This window comes from Eumetopias jubatus, unplaced genomic scaffold (assembly GCF_037043125.1).
Source record: "Eumetopias jubatus isolate StellerSeaLion01/CBP00866 unplaced genomic scaffold, mEumJub1_p1.0 scaffold_6, whole genome shotgun sequence".
In the NCBI taxonomy this organism is placed as follows: Eukaryota; Metazoa; Chordata; class Mammalia; order Carnivora; family Otariidae; genus Eumetopias; species Eumetopias jubatus.
This window is the reverse complement of record NW_028274812.1, coordinates 69,304,895-69,321,778: the sequence shown is the minus strand read 5'-3', so window position 1 is coordinate 69,321,778 and position 16,884 is coordinate 69,304,895. Positions and strand designations below refer to the sequence as shown.

Here is a 16,884-nt window from a genome sequence, read left to right as displayed (position 1 = left end):
TTTTAAAGATTTTTTATTTATTTATTTGAGAGAGAGAATGAGATAGAGAGAGAGAGCATGAGAGGGGGGGAGTGTCAGAGGGAGAAGCAGACTCCCCGCTGAGCAGGGAGCCCGACGCGGGACTTGATCCCGGGACTCCAGGATCATGACCTGAGCCAAAGGCAGTCGCCCAACCGACTGAGCCACCCAGGCGCCCGATGTATGGAATTGTTGAATCACTATATTGTACACCTGAAACTAAGATAACATTGTATGTTAACTAACTGGAATTTAAATAAAATTTAAAAAAAGAAAAAAGATTAACTATAACCTCGGCACTGAAAAATCACCAATGATATTTTGTTGTATAGTTCCACAACCCCTTAACTGAAACTCCTGAGCTTCAGAAAGTTTCAGAATTCAGAATTGTTTGGATTTTAAAACTATTTTGGTGCAACAACCATTTATCACATAATATTCCATCAGGGTCTGGAGCAGCCATATTTCATAATATTTCTGCAGCAAAACAGATGCATATTCTTATTAAATTGGATAAAACAGAATCTCACATTAGTTCCGGCCAGGTATTTCTACCAAAGAAATTACAGAAAAACCCCTTTTGATTTTGGAATGCTTTTGGATTCAGAATTGGGAATAAAGATTGTGGACCAGTATTCTTTTCAGATACACAAAAATACTCAGAGTTTTCTCTTTTTTTTCATTTTTTAAAAAGATTTTATTTATTTGAGAGAGCGAGAGAGCACAAGCAAGGGGAGAGGCAGAGGCTGAAGGAGAGTGAGAAGGGGGCTCCCTGCAGAGCAGGACCCTGGGATCATGACCTGAGCCGAAGGCAGACGCTTAACCGACTGAGCCACGCAGGTGCCCGAAGAATTTTGTTTCTATTTTTCATTCAATGTTAAACGACTGTGAGCATTTCCCCAAGTTATTAAAAACACTTCAAAAATACGTTTTTCAATGTCTATGTAATATTATATCCCCAAAAAAAGTTTTATGTAATGATTTCATTTTGGGAACTATAGTTTTTGTTGTTGTTAATGCAAATAACACTGTGAGGGACATATTTGAATATCACATGGTCTGAATTTCTGAATACTAACTTAGGTATATCCTAGAAAAAGAATTATTGGGTCAACTGGTTTGATCTTTAAGGGTCTTGATGATTTCCCAGAAAAGCTATACCAATTTACACTCCTAACAGCATGAGTGCCTGGTTAATTTGTTTAATTATCCACATTATCATAGGCATGGAAAAAATACACTTGTATCTCAGACATTGTAACAAAGCTCTAATCAATGATAATCATACTTAGGAGATTTTATTTTTGTTTTTCTTACACAGAAGACAGTGAACAGCTCACTGTCTGTCACATAACAAGAGAGAATGGGATTAATATGAGTTTACCATCAAGTGGAACCTCATTAAAGCAGACTGAATCAGATCTGAGCAATGGAGCAGTTGTCACTCGTCCATGGGGTCTTAACTTGGAAAAAGGTATGGGGGTGGGTATGGAAATAATTCACACATCATCATGGGAAGACAAATGATCAGATGCTATTTATTTGTGGGCTGATAAATTCTGTTTCTAGGCTACTGAGGACTTGTGTTTCTCTTCCTTTTGGTGTTTTTGTATTTCTTGGACATTTTGCTGCTACTCAGCATGGCCATTAGGGAGAAGAAAGAGATGTGAAGACAAAATCAAATCAGACAAGCTCATAATAATGAGAGCAAACCCTTATGAGTGCTTACGATGTGTCAACTCTGGTCCTGGGTTTGTTGTGTGCGTTCTCTCATTTACTGTGGAGTGCACTGGTTTAAAAACTGGCAGCTGCAAAATTTGTAAGTATGTGCTCACTCATCAGTCACCCTTCTACCCTAATAAGTTTGGAGGAATTAGAAGTTTGGAATTTCAAAGACCTATTCAAGCCTAGGGTCTTATTACCATGACTCCAAGTCTGGTTATAAACCACAAACTTTACCTTTATGTTTTTTTGATCAGCACCCCCTACAGCATCTACACAACGCAGGGGGCGGAAATGACATAAATAAAATCCAAGAAAACTCTAGATAATAATAAACACTTTGAAGGTCCTATATGTACAGGAGGGAGGCCATATCTCTTAGAGTATGATAGGAGTCTGCTCTGTAACACAAAACAGGGTACATGCAGAGAAGACACTAAGATACACATATAATATATATTTCAAAAAACAAACACACAAACACATTCTTCCCAGATGCGACTATAAATTGGTAACGATAACGTCAGGACTTACAACCTCAAGTTTCTTTCCATTTATAGCTTTGTCTAATAATTTTTCTTTCTCTTTTCCCTTTATATTTATTTAAACTTATAGGATAATTGGTGTAGAGAATGCCATCATTTTTATATGCTAATAAAAGAAAACTGAAGAGACACTTCTTTATTATATAGAATGAAAATAACATCACTCTTTTCCTTATCTATAACTCAATTTCTCCATAGTAGAATGTAGTATATTCTATAATATGGCTGAGGTTCAGAGAGAGAAACAAAGAAACACACACAAGAAATCCCATTTTATTTTGGGAGTGTGTCAAGTTGATCTTCCCAATAATCTTATCTTAGTAAGGGATGTTTCTATCAAAATGATCAAAAGACCAAAAGACAAAAGATGTATCAAGAAGTGAATCATTTCCTTCACTGTGGCATCTCTTTATAATTTAAATAACATTCTCCTGACACGTAGGTGTCAAGTGAGTAGAATGGCTCCTACATGATTTTTCTTTGCCACAATCATATATGTAGCTAATTTTCTAAGTATACTAGGACTATAGGATGTGAAAAATAAAAGCAGTAATAGAGGAAATGACCCCTCAAAGAACATACTTTGTTTTTCAAAAATGCCTAATTGCTTAGGGGAAAATACAAAAAATAAAATAAGCCACCTACTAATAACAGAAATGATTACAAGAAGCTCTTTATATACTCAAACTGCACAACTAACATTTCTAAAGCTAATTACAAATTTGGATTCTCTCATTTTAAAAATACACTTCGAAGCAGCCCACTTCTGTTTTAATGCTGAACCAAAGTCTGTGCAATTGGCACATTATCAAAGTAAAAAAAAATGCGTCGTTTGAACAAAGTTACCACTTTCAATGTCACTAAATCTTGAACTGCAAAATACCACAAGCTAAAAACTAGTAATACCATGTGGTTATGTTATCTTACATTTACAAAAGAATTTATAGTTTCCCAAACCCTAAGAGACTGAGACCTCTGTTATCACAGCAGCTTTGTTATCTTGGGGAGGTCATTCGCTGCCCCCGAGCCTAACACCTCTCACAGGTTCTTGGGAGGATGAAATGAGAATGTATACAAAAGGGTTTTTGCAAACTATAAGACAGATGTAAAATGTGGGGTATCATTATTCTTTTTACTAGCAACTCTCTGAGGCATAAAGCTATTAATCCTCATTTCATAGCTAAGGAAACTGACAACAGGAAGATGTAGCAAAAAAAAAAAAAAAGTACCAAGTTAGGAGATTCAAGTTTTATCTCTAAATTGGCCACAAACTGGCCGGGTGACTCTCTGTGACTTGTTCCTTCAGTAAAATGAATGGGTAGGATGAGATGATTTTAAGGTCTTCTTGAAGCCAATGGTTCTGTGATTTGGGACTCAGCCATGGTGGTGATAAGGCCTCCCTTAGAAAAAGTCTTTGGGAGCAGTCCCTCCTGGAGGCTAAGTGCAGCACCCATCAATCTGAGGCCTCCAGTGCTGGGGTAGGGGTTCCCTGAGCAGTCTCCCAGCCCCCAGGATGGGACTGGCATTAGCTAACTCATTTTGCTGGATTAAGGGGAGGGTGGAGGACACTAGCTGAATGGCCAGGGCTTCTGGGCCACAGGAAGTAGGTACTGGAGGAGCCTGAAACATCAGCTCTTTATTAATTGGTACAGATATTTCACATACTAACTGGTATAGTCAAGTAAGTCTGTATCACCATAATGTCAGTCTTGCTAACAGCCCCACTGTTGTTTGGCTTTCAGTTTCAAAGAGATAGCCAGCCCCCTCTGTGGGCTACCCACCTTCCTTGACTGAATTCCTACAGTGTTGGGGAGAGAGACGTGAAAGGGCTACATTTGGATCATGAGTACACACCATGGTCACACGGGAATTTCACTTTAAAAAGATTGGAGCCACCAACTTAGGTCTCTACTAATGATATTCTACCAGCACTAACACAACTTTCTGTGATGATGAAAATGTTCAGTATGTGTGCTGTCCAATATGGCAGCCACCAGCCACATATGGGTATTGAGTACTTAATACTCAATAAGTGCAACTGGGCAACGGAGGAACTGATTTTTAATTTTAATGTATTTAAATTCAATTTAAATAGCCACACATGGTTACTGGTTACCTTATTGGACATTGCAGCTCTAGGCTGCCTTACATACTAGTTTTCTTGTACATACTTCAGACCCCAGAAGCCCCCTGGCCAACACCCATTCAGGAAGTTTTTACTGGCCTTCTCCTGGGTGCTGGGAACCATTTAAGTGTCTTAAAACAATGGTGAATGAGAGCAATGGACACTTCCTGCCCTCATGGTGTTTCTCAGCTAGACTGACTTCTGAAGACCTCACAAAGCCTTGAAGTGGTTCACAGGACTGTGCTTAGGAAAAGGTGGGTGAGTAGATATGGTAATGCTACACTAAGCATGAAAGCACAGCTTTTTCATTTCTTCATAGTTACTGTTAGAGAAGCTGGGGGAAAGTTTAAAAAGAGATAGTTGAATGATTACTATTCATTCACTTACAAGTAAAGTAACATATCCCAGATATGGGAAATTATCTGTAGTATTTCCCTCTTGCACAAACATAGATTTACTTAAGAGAAAAAGTCAGAGGGACCTGCATTCTTAAGTCTAAGAAAAAGTAAATGGTATTTAATTACAGCAACAATCATAAAAGTGCAAGTGGATCTTGAGCTGCAAGCAGCAGGCAAGGGAACATTTATACCAATTAGCAGTGAAATGATCAGGTTTTCTAGAAGGTACCTCTTGTATAAGTGAGGCTGATTGCATCTTTGTCTCTACAATTCAACTTCTAGCAAAGATTTTCTTAGTGGTTTTAATGGGATGTGATGAGCAAAACCTTGTTTGCTTTTCCCCAGGAAACTACAGGTGGAGGTATTTTTATCTACATCGCAAACCTAACACTAACAACATAAATTCTAAGAAACACAAAACTGGTTTGGTTTAATGCTTTTCCAATTTCCAAAACTGCCTCCTCTGTCCTTCTGTTGTCAATTCTTCCCTATCCTCACCACCTCTTCTCACCTTACTGAAACTTAGAGTGATACAAAGAGAACAAAACAAAACATTGAGAATTGGTTTATGTTAAGGTTCTTGTCTGAACCTGAATCCTGGTTTGCCTGAATTTAAAAGGACAAGGGACATCATACTCTGGGATACAGGGTTTTTAAGTTAATTCTCTCCACTGTATTATCACTTGAGGCAAAATACTCACTGAGCAAAACAAGTGGGTTTTGCTCAGTATCCCAGCAGGGCTGTACTTGGATGATACCATCAAGCCAACCTGACCTCCCAGCCTTAAAATGCCACTCTGGTCCCCTGCCCCAAGTTGGACTACTGATTTTGGGGGCTAATAAAGGACTCTAACACATCTACACACACACCCACAGGCACATTCCCATCACTTTTTCTCTCTGGATTGAGTAGAAAGATAAATTACAGTGCTGGGAAAACAAAGCAAAAAGAGTTCAAAACTTAGTTCCAAAAGTACAAAATGCATTTAGAGACTATCACCTGTAGAAAAGGTCAAATCTCAAATGTTCCAGTGGCCCCATGCTACATAAAATACTACTAAAAATTTGGTGACAGCTTTAGCAATAAACATGTAAACTGAGAGTGGCCCTGGCATCCTTATTCATACTCAGAAACACTAAATAGAGCAGTCACCATTTTATGGCCAGAAGGGCTTTAAAAAGAAAGGGGTTAATTTTTTGGAAACTACAGAGATGAATTTTTAAAAACTACATTTCAAGCAATTTAAATAGTCACTTGTATATGGCAGAAGACCTTTGAATCATAGATCTTGTGGCTTTTGTGTTTTGCTCTACTGGCATGGTAAGGTGATGCAAGGAAATGTGCTTTTTTTTTTACTACAACACAGAAAGACGCAGCCATTTCAGACAGGATGGAGAAAATTAAGATGAAAATGTCTCTGAAAGTTTCCACTTACACATTTCAGGTGCTGGGACCAAGTTATTCTGGTTGGAGAACGAAAGCTAGAAAATTCACTTCTTTGATATTCAACATGTTTATCTTCCCAAAATATCGTGGTTTGTCCAGATGTTCACCTCTCTTATAAGAAGATGGTGCTATTTCAGAACCACTTGCCATTGACAATTCAGAAAAGAAAAAGCCAAAAAGAAAACGAGTGTTGAAAATACACAACCTGAAATACTTTGGGGGTTTCTGTAGGCTTTATATTTAAAAAAAAATACTGGCCTGTATTTACACATAATTGTAACAGTAAGTTCCATTTGCTGAAAACTTCTGTGTGCTGGGAACTACGCTAGGAATTTTACAGGTATTATTAGCTCGTCTGCCAGATGAGAGAACCATGATGAATGAGAGAACCATGGCTCAGAGAGGGTAAACGCCTTGGCTAAGGTCACACTGCTGGAGAGGAGATGACATGCAATCTGGATCCATGTCTGCCTGACTCTAAAGTCAACCCCTTTCCTAAGCAACACTACCATCCACTATAATTTGGGGAGACTACATCCCTCTTCCCAAAGGAAACATGATCAATCTTCCACGGGCTACCAGTAAAATGTCAAAGTAACCTGACAAAGCTGCGGGTCCTACAGCAATTTGATTATTTGTATAAAAAGAATTAATTAACTTGTTAGTACTAAAACGATTATATTTTACACATTAAAATTAAATTAGAATTAATTAGACTTAAATAATTTTTTTCTATTGCAGTTTCTTTAAATAAAAGTACTACCGGGTAGCTTATTAAAAAATGACCCGGATCATTCTCTAAAGGTGAATTAAAGCACAGGATACCTGTCCTTAGTCATGGGACACGGCAGTGAAAACACCACATGAGGAATCTCACTCTGGGTCTCAATCTCAGAAGAGCATCACTATTCTTGGCAATGCCCAAGCAGAGAATGCCCGAAGCAGGCTCTGATGTGCCATTTAGGGTTCAAGTACCATATTTTCCATCCTTATGTCAAAGATCATCCATGAAATCACACAGTCAATGACTAAGTTCATCTGCAAGAATGCAGATGTGTATGCCTGTTGGGGCTTCCTGTCAACTTAGTGAAGGGCAGTCTCTTGAGAACTTGGATGGGCCAACAGTGTCTTGACTTCTCCCAGGTTCTATACTTGGTCTAGGCTATTTGCTTCCTTCCCCTTATCTGAGAACTTCAGCTCTGCCTGTGCTCACTTATCAGCCAGAAAAACCTGCAAAGTCCTACCCCTTTTGGGAACTGCAAGTTCCTGTTGCCCTCACCTGTCAGGGGCAGGTGCCCCTTGACTTCCAAGCTGCACAGGTGTGGGTGCCAAGCGAGTCTCACACAAGGCAAGGTGTTGGTGGGCTGTCCTCAAGCGAGGCTGGCAAGGTCCACATAGAGCTCACTGCAGGTCTGAGGGCTGCAAAAAGTTTGGCCAAGGACCCTGAAGACAGGTGAGGCATATGTTGTTCAACAGGGGAATGAAAAACCATTTTAGGAAAAGGCAATATCATTGACCCACTTGTTCCAGCTAAAAAACTAAGAGTTAGAATAGATTTCTTAGCTTTTCCTCTCTCCCTTCCTAACATCGAATCCATTAGCAAGTGCTGTTGATTCTACCTTCAACTTCTATCTCCAGTCTGTCTACCCCTCTCCATCTCTCCTCCCGTAAGGCACCATCATTTCTCACCTGGTCCACTGCTATTGTCAAGGTAACTGGCTTCTGTGTTTTTAGTTTCCGCTTGGCACTGACAGTCCCCAGGATCACCCCAGGTTGGATGACTTGCTGGGAGGACTCACGAGACTCAGCACATAGTTGTACCTACGCTTGGATTTATTCCAGCCAGATCTCATCTGCTTTCAGCTCAGCAGGGGTTGACTGGAGACTCTGGCCACACACCTGCCTGCACCGTCCCCCCCGGCTGCCATCTGCACCCTCAGAATCCTCTTCTTCCCCTACATGGGCTGTGTTTCCTGCTGCTCTTTCCTCACAGGACAAACTCAGCTTCTCTCTCTGGATCTCCAGTCTCTACGTTCCTGCCACCATCGGCCTCGTGTAAAAATCAACTGTGCTGAATCTTGCTGTGGTCATACACCCTTCAGTGAATCTGGGGCTGTGGCTCTGAATCCCACGGTACCCACTGCTACACGGCACGCTCAGAGCCAACTCCAGTCTTGCTGCAGCGTAGGCACTGCACCCATCCTGACGCCCACAGCCAGGCTCCTCACCCCAGCCCTCTGTCTTGGGCCACCTCAATCCTCTCTCCTTCTCATTCCCCTTTCTAAGCTTACGATGATTCTTTGCAGGCTGAGGAAAAGAAAAAAAATAGGGAGCCGAGGAGAGCGAAAGTCAGAAGTGGCAGAAGCTGCTGTGTGTAAACGCAGGGGACAGTGGTTGTCCCGATGGATCTGACCTATTTTTGTTTCACAAAGCATGGATCAGCAGGCTAAAAGAACCTTGGAGATCATGGAATTCCACCTCCTCCTTTTTTAAAAAATTTATTATGTTATGTTAATCACATACATTACATCCTTAGTTTTTGATGTAGTGTTCCATGATTCATTGTTTGTGCATAACACCCAGTGCTCCGTGCAGTACATGCCCTCTTTAATACCCATCACTAGGCTAACCCCTCCCCCCACCCTCTCCCTTCTAGAACCCTCAGTTTGTTTCTCAGAGTCCATAGTCTCTCATCCACCTCCTCCTTCTACTGATGAGGAAACTGTGGTGTGAGGAGAGCATGGGAAGGGGAAAGCAGCATTTAGGGAGGGCTTATCATCTGCGTTGGATACAAGTCTCAGGTCCCACGGCTGGCGAGTGAGGCGAAGGGTTGGAACCATATGCTTTTGCCTATTACTTACACACTAATATCACACAGAGGAAAGGGCTTATACTTAACATATAAAGATACTTGGAATTCCCATCTCAAAAGGTAAATGGTTTTCCTTCTGTATCATCCAATATGTGTTTTTAGTGCAATAAGACATACAAAACATAAAAGTTACATTTTAATCATCTTGAAGTGTACAGTTCAGTGGAATTAAGTACACTAGTTTTGCTGTGCAACCATCACTTTGACTCATCCAATACATTTTTAAGAGTATTTTCTGGGGCGCCTGGGTGGCTCAGTCGGTTAAGCGTCCAACTCATCTCAGCTCAGGTCTCGATCTCAGGGTTGTGAGTTCAAGCCCTGAGTTGGTCTCCACGCTGGGCGTGGAGACTACTTAAAAAAAAATCTTGTTTTCTGCATAGTAAATTCAAAATGAGATTCAAGAATGCCCCCCCCCCCCAAAAAGAAGGAAAAGACAGAAAATAAACTTTGGGGGTTACATTTCATCTAACAAAACCTTTCACATATAGTAGGTTCTCTGTGACATATTCTCCATTATTCTCCCAGTCTTGAAACCAGAACTCTGAGAATGCTGGTCGCCGGGTGAAAAGGTAGCCTTTGTTTTCTTGAGGTTCTATACTAGTTGTATCTGCTTACAAAAATGTTATGCAACCCAGGAAATCACAGCCTTCCATGCCTCCTCCATAAAAGGACAAGTAAAACAGTATTTCTTGGAAAGACAGGCATTTACCAACGTGCTGCATCTAGATGGAGCTGTCTCTGCTGCTCCAGTCTGTTTCTAAGCAGGGTTTAAAAGTGTTGGCACAGAGCACAAAGAACGTCCCTCAGCTATGCAGCATTTAGTTCAATTCCACAATATATTTAGCAAGATTTCTTTTTTTTTTCCTTCCTTTCTTGGTTTAATGACCTCAAATGTACCAACATCCTGTCTTACCTAATCCCCTAACAAGTTCTATCAAATGCCAGGACAGACTCAGACAGCACTGCAGGCAGTGAGATCATTCACTAAGAATTCATTTTTATTCCAAAAATTAGGAGTGCCAGACCATTTCACACAATCTACCACACAGCCAGAAAATTAGCCTGGCACTTTCAGAGAACATCTAAACTAATTTTTTAAAACCTCCTCCTGCCACAGGTCCTTTAACAACCCAATGACTTTCTCCCCAGAGAAAGATGCATACACACAACGTATTTCCACATTCTGGGAGGGGGTCCAGGAGTCCCCTGTGAATCCAGACCCTAGGTTCATTTCTGCTAGAAATGAACTCTAAAAGAGTTCACTTTGTCTACAGCCTCAGTACTGGGTCCCTAGAGCATCCCAGGGTGACCTCCTTTGGTAACACTTTAGGCTCGAGGTGAAAAGGACTTTTATTTTGGCTTCAGAAACATTCCCACCTGGCTTCTGGTTAAACTCACCATCGACATGGCTACGTCTCTCACCAAGTCAGCTGACTGCTCTGGGGACACTCTTTTCTCTCAGTGGTCCATGACGAGCCTGCTCTACCCTCATGTTCCTGGGTTCTGTTCTTCCTTTTGCTGTCATGGATCCTGCTGTCCCCTTTCTCTCCCTGTCACTTTCTTTGTTGGCCCTCTGTGGCACTCTTACAACGAAAAAAATTAGACCTGACTGTTTTCTTTACCATAAAAGTAACAATCTCCATTTTGTATTTAATTCCTTTGCTTTTTCTCCAAAAGCATCCTTCAGCCTTTCATCCCTTCCGCCCCTGGGAACAACCAGCCCAGCATGCTGAGCAGCAGTCCCTGTGGTCTCTGTCCAGCCGGGGAAAGGGCTTCTCCACCAGGAGCAGTGTGGTGCAATAGGATGACAGTGAGCCTGAAGTCAGACAGATCCGAGTCCAATCCCAACTAGCTGGCTGACTGACTTTGGCCACTAATTTAAATAAAGGCTCAGTTTCCCAGTAGAAAATAATAGGGATGAAAACAACTAACTTGTAAGGCTTTTTTTTTTTTAAAGAATGATTAAATGAGCTGATATAGACACAGTTCCTGAGACACAAAATATGCCTGGCAGACGGTGGTTCAAATCCCCCCCTCAACTCTTCATTTATGGGGTTCAGCATACATTCTGCATTTTAGAAGCAACCCCAGCTTCTTTCTATTAGGTAGCTGGGACACATATGCTTGGAGTCTTAAGTATCTTTTTAACAAATATATTGAAATATAATTCATATACCATGAAATCCACCGTTTTAAAGTGTATAAGTCAATGACTTTTAGTACATTTATGGAGTTGTGCAACCATCGCTACTGTCTAATTTCAGAATATTTCACCACCCCTAAAAGAAACCCCACCCCCATTGGTGGTTATTCTTCATTTCCCCCTTCCCCTCAGCCCTTGGCAACCACTTACCAACTTTCTCTTTGGATTTGCTTATTCTGCACATTTCATGTAAATGGAATCAGTTACTATGTGGCTTTTTTTCTACCTGGCTTCTTTTACTTAGTGCAATGTTTTCAAAGTTCATCCACATTGTCGTATGTATCAGTATTTCCTTTTTATGGCTGAATAATAATCCACTGCAAATATATATCCTATTGTTTATCCGTTTATCAGTTAGTGGACATTTGAGTTGTTTTCATTTTGGGTTATTATGAATAATGCTGGTAAGAGCACTCAACTATAGTTGGATATAGGTGGACATATGTTTTCAATTCTCTTGGATAAATATACCTGGCAGAGGAATTACTGTGTGACGACTAATTTTATGGACCAATTTGGCTAGGCAATGGTACCCAATATTAAGTCAAACATATTTTAATATTGCCGTGATGGTATTTTTTAGATGAGATTAATATTTAAATCACTAGATTTGAGTAAAGCAGATCATCTTCCCATAATGTGAGTGGGCCTTATCTAATCAGTTGAAGGCCTTAAGAAAAAAAAAAACTCTGATCTCTCCCAAGGAAGAGGGAATTCTGACAGCTGACTGCCTTTAGACTTGCTCTGCAACATCAGCTCTTCCCTAGGTCTTCAGCCTGCCAGCCTACCTGCAGACTTTGGACTTTCCAGTCTCCACAATTATGAGACAATTCTTTAAAATAAATCTCTCTCTCTCTCTCTCTACACACACACACACACACACACACACACACAATCCTCTTGGTTCTGCTTCTCTGGAGAACTCTGACCAATACACTGGGTCATGTGGTAACTCTATATTTAACATTTTGAGGAACTGCCAAACTGTTTTTCAAAATGGCTGCACCATGTTCCAATCCCACCAGCAATGCACAACAGTGGTTTGGGTTTCTCCACATTCCCACCAACACTTATTACTATCTTTTTGTCTTTAGCCATCCTAGTGGGGGTAAAGTGGCATCTCACTGTGGTTTTGATTTGCATTTCCCCAGTGAGTAATGGTTTTGAGTGTGTTTTCATGAATTTGTTGGCCATTTGTGTTTGTTGGAGAAATGCCAATTTTAATGCTTTGCCCATTATTTAATTGGGTCATATGTGTTTTGAATGTTGCATTGTTAAGAAGTGTTTATATATTCTGGGGGCGGAGCAAGACGGCAGAGGAGTAGGAGACCTGGATTTAGTCTGGTCTCAGGAATTCAGCTGAATAGGGATCAAACCATTCTGAACACCTACGAACTCAACAGGAGATCGAAGAAAAGAATAGCCGCAACTCTCTGAACAGAAAAGTGACCACTTTCTGGAAGGTAGGACGTGCGGAGAAGTGAATCCGAGGTGATATTCGGGAGGATAGACGGTGGGGGAGGGGGCCTCGGTTGGCCACTTCTGGCAAGTGATAGAGCCAGGGAGCACAAAATCGGAACTTTTAGAAGTCAGCTCCACTGAGGGACATCACTCCAGTGGCAAAGCAGGAGTGGAACCCTCGCGGGACAGTGTGGTCTCAGGACCCTCGGGGTCACAGAAAGACCGGGGGAGCCTGAGTGTGGCAGAGCGCCCAGGTATCGGAGTGGGGAAGCCGGCTGCAGAGACGGAGCTGATGAGCAGGCTCTCAGCTCCGGGTTGCCATAAACTGTGATTGGCGAAACAGTCGGGCCACTGCTCCTCCAGCAGGGATCCAACAAGCGGCAGATCCGGGGAGACTCCCCTTCCTCCCCTGCGAGGAGCGGCGAGGGAGTGCACTGCAGGGATCTGCTGGGTTTGGAGACTCCACACCAAGTCGGGTGCCAGAGATAGAAACGCTTGGTCACAGGCCGGGTGAGCACGGAGTGCGGCCGGAGAACGGGGAGACAGGAGTGATTGACTGCTTTTCTCTGGAGGCGCACTGAGGAGCGGCGCCGAGTTCTCGGCTCCTCCGGGGCAGAGATTAGGAGGCTGCCATTTTCACTCTCGTCCTCCAAAGCTGTACTGAAAGCTTGCAGGAAACAAAAGCTCCCAAGAGCAAACCCGAGCAGATTGCTTAGCCCGGATGGGCAAGGGCGGGGCAATTCCGCCTCTGGCAAAGACATTTGGGAACCACGGCAACAGGCCCCTCCCCCAGAAGATCAGCACGAACACCCAGCCAAGACCAAGTTTACCGATCAATGAGAACGGCAGAACTCCAGCACTAGGGGAACACTGCACATAGAATTCACGGCTTTTTTACCATGATTCTTTAGTCTTTCAAAGTTAATTTTTTTAACTGTCTTTTTTTTTTGAATTTTTCTTTTTCCCTTTTTCAATCAACATATTAATCCCTTTTTTAAAAAAACACTTTTATTTTTCATTTTTAGAGTCATATTCTATCCCTTCATAGTAGTTGCCCTTATATTTGGCATATATATATAAGTTGTTCTCTCTTTAAAATTTTGAGATACATTTTCTTCTAACAGATCAAAATATACCCTAAATCTCTAGTGTATGGCTTTGTTCTAGTCTCCTGCCTGATCACATTCTCTCCCTTTTCTTTCTTTTATTTTTTTAAATCCTCTTCTTTTTTAAAACATCAATTCCTTTTATAAAATTTTTTATAATTTTCATCGTTACAGTCATATTCCATCCCTTCATCGTATCAACCCTTATTTTGTACATATATAAGTCTTTCTTTCTTTAAAATTTTGGGAGGCACTTTCTTCTAACAGACCAAAATACACCCAAAATCTAGTGTGTGGCACTGATCTATGCACCAGCCTGATCATATTTGATCATATTCTGTTTTTTTGTTTTGTTATTTTTTTATCTTTATCTTTTTCTTCTCTTTCTTTTTTCTTTCTTTCCCTTTATTTTCCCCTGGTTTCAGGTCTTTTCTGATTTGTTTAGAGTATATTTTCTGCGGACATTGTTAACCTGTTAGCATTTTGTTCTCTCATTCATCTATTCTCCTCTGGACAAAATGACAAGATGGAAAAAATCACCTCAACAAAAAGAACAAGAGGTAGTACCATCTGCCAGGGACCTACTCAATACAGACATTAGTACAATGTCAGACCTAGAGTTCAGAATCATGATTTTAAAGGGTTTGAAGGCTGGGTTTGAAAGAAGCATGGAAGTTATTAGAGAACCCCTTTCTGGAGAAAAAGAACTAAAATCTAACCAAGTCGAAATCAAAAAAGCTATTCATGAGGTGCAATCAAAAATGGGGGCACTAACTGCTAGGATAAATGAGGCAGAAGAGAGAATCAGCAATATAGAATACCAAATGATGGAAAATAAAGAAGCTGAGAAAAAGAGAGATAAAAACTACTGGATCATGAGGGCAGAATTCGAGAGATAAGTGATACCATTAAGACGAAACAACATTAGAATAATTGGGATCCCAGAAGAAGAAGAAAGAGAGGGGCAGAAGGTATATTGGAGCAAATTATAGCAGAGAACTTCCCTAATGTGGGGAAGGAAACAGGCATCAAAATTCAGGGGGCACAGAGAACCCCTCTCAAAATCCATAAAAATAGGTCAACACCCTGACATCTAAGGGTAAAACTTACGAGTCTCAGAGACAAAGAGAAAATCCTGAAAGCAGCTTGGGAGAAGAGACATGTAACCTATAATGGTAGAAACATTAGACTGGCAACAGACCTATCCACAGAGACCTGATAGGCCAGAAAGGATTGGTATGATATATTCAGAGCCCTAAATGAGAAAAATAAGCAGCCAAGAATACTATATCCATCTAGGCTGTCATTGAAAATAGAAGGAGAGATAAAAATCTTCCAGGACAAACAAAAACTAAAGGACTTTGCAAACACGAAACCAGCCCTACAAGAAATATTGAAAGGGGTCCTCTAAGCAAAGAGAGAGCCTAAAAGCCGCATAGACCAGAAAGGAATACAGACAATATACAGTCACAGTCACCTTACAGGCAATATAATGGCACTAAATTCCTATCTTTCAATAGTTACCCTGAATGTAAATGGGCTAAATGCCCTAATCAAAAGACACAGGCTATCAGACTGGATTAAAAAACGAGACCCATCAATATGCTGTCTGCAAGAGACTCATTTTAGACCCAAAAACACCCCCAGATTGAAAGTGAGGGGGTGCAAAACCATTTACCATGCTAATGGACACCAAAAGAAAGCTGGGGTGGCAATCCTTATATCAGATAAACTAGATTTTAAACCAAAAACTGTAATAAGAGATGAGGAAGGACACTACATCCTACTTAAAGGGTCTATCCAACAAGAAGATCTAACAATTGTAAATATCTATGCCCCTAACATGGGAGCAGCCAATTATATAAGACAATTAATAACAAAAGCAAAGAAACACATTGACAACAATACAATAATAGTGGGGGACTTTAAAACCCCCCTGACTGAAATGGACAGATCATCTAAGCAAAAGATCAAGGAAATAAAGACTTTAAATGAAACACTGGACCAAATGGACTTAACAGACATATTCAGAACATTCCATCCCAAAGCAACAGAATACACATTCTTCTCTAGTGTGCATGGAACAGTCTCCAGAATTGATCACATCCTAGGTCACAAATCAGGTCTCAACCGGTACCAAAAGATTGGGATTATTCCCTGCATATTTTCAGACCACAATGCTTTGAAACTAGAACTCAGTCACAAGAGGAAAGTCAGAAAGAACTCAAATACATGGAGGCTAAAGAGCATCCTACTAAAGAATGAATGGGTCAACCAGGAAATTAAAGAAGAATTAAAAAAATTCATGGAAACCAATGAAAATGAAAACACAACTGTTCAAAATCTTTGGGATCCAGCAAAGGCAGTCCTAAGAGGAAAGCATATAGCAATACAAGCCTTTCTCAAGAAACAAGAAAGGTCTCAAATACACAACCTAACCCTACACCTAAAGGAGCTAGAGAAAAAACAGCAAATACAGCCTAAACCCAGCAGGAGAAGAGAAATAATAAAGATCAGAGCAGAAATCAATGAAATAGAAACCAAAAGAACAGTAGAACAGATCAACGAAAGTAGGAGCTGGTGCTTTGAAAGAATTAACAAGATTGATAAACCCCTGGCCAGACTTATCAAAGAGAAAAATGACCCAAATCAACAAAATCATGAATGAAAGAGGAGAGATCACAACCAACACCAAAGAAATACAAACAAGTATAAGAACATATTATGAGCAACTATATGCCAGCAAATTAGATAACCTGGAAGAAATGGATGCATTCCTAGAGATGTATCAACTACCAAAATTGAACCAGGAAGAAATAGAAAACCTGAACAGACCTATAACCACCAAGGAAATTGAAGCAGTCATCAAAAATCTCCCAACAAACAAAAGTCCAGGGCCATGTCGTTTCCCAGGGGAATTCTACCAAACATTTAAAGAAGAATTAATACCTATTCTCCTGAAACTGTTCCAAAAAACAGAAATGGAA

General features: G+C 40.7%; 1 protein-coding gene across 3 annotated transcripts in view; it reads right to left on the bottom strand.

Annotated features, from left to right (window-relative positions):
* BACH2 (BACH transcriptional regulator 2) overlaps positions 1–16,884 on the bottom strand; it is a 358,001-nt gene that overhangs the window by 146,908 nt on the left and 194,209 nt on the right. The window lies entirely within an intron of this gene.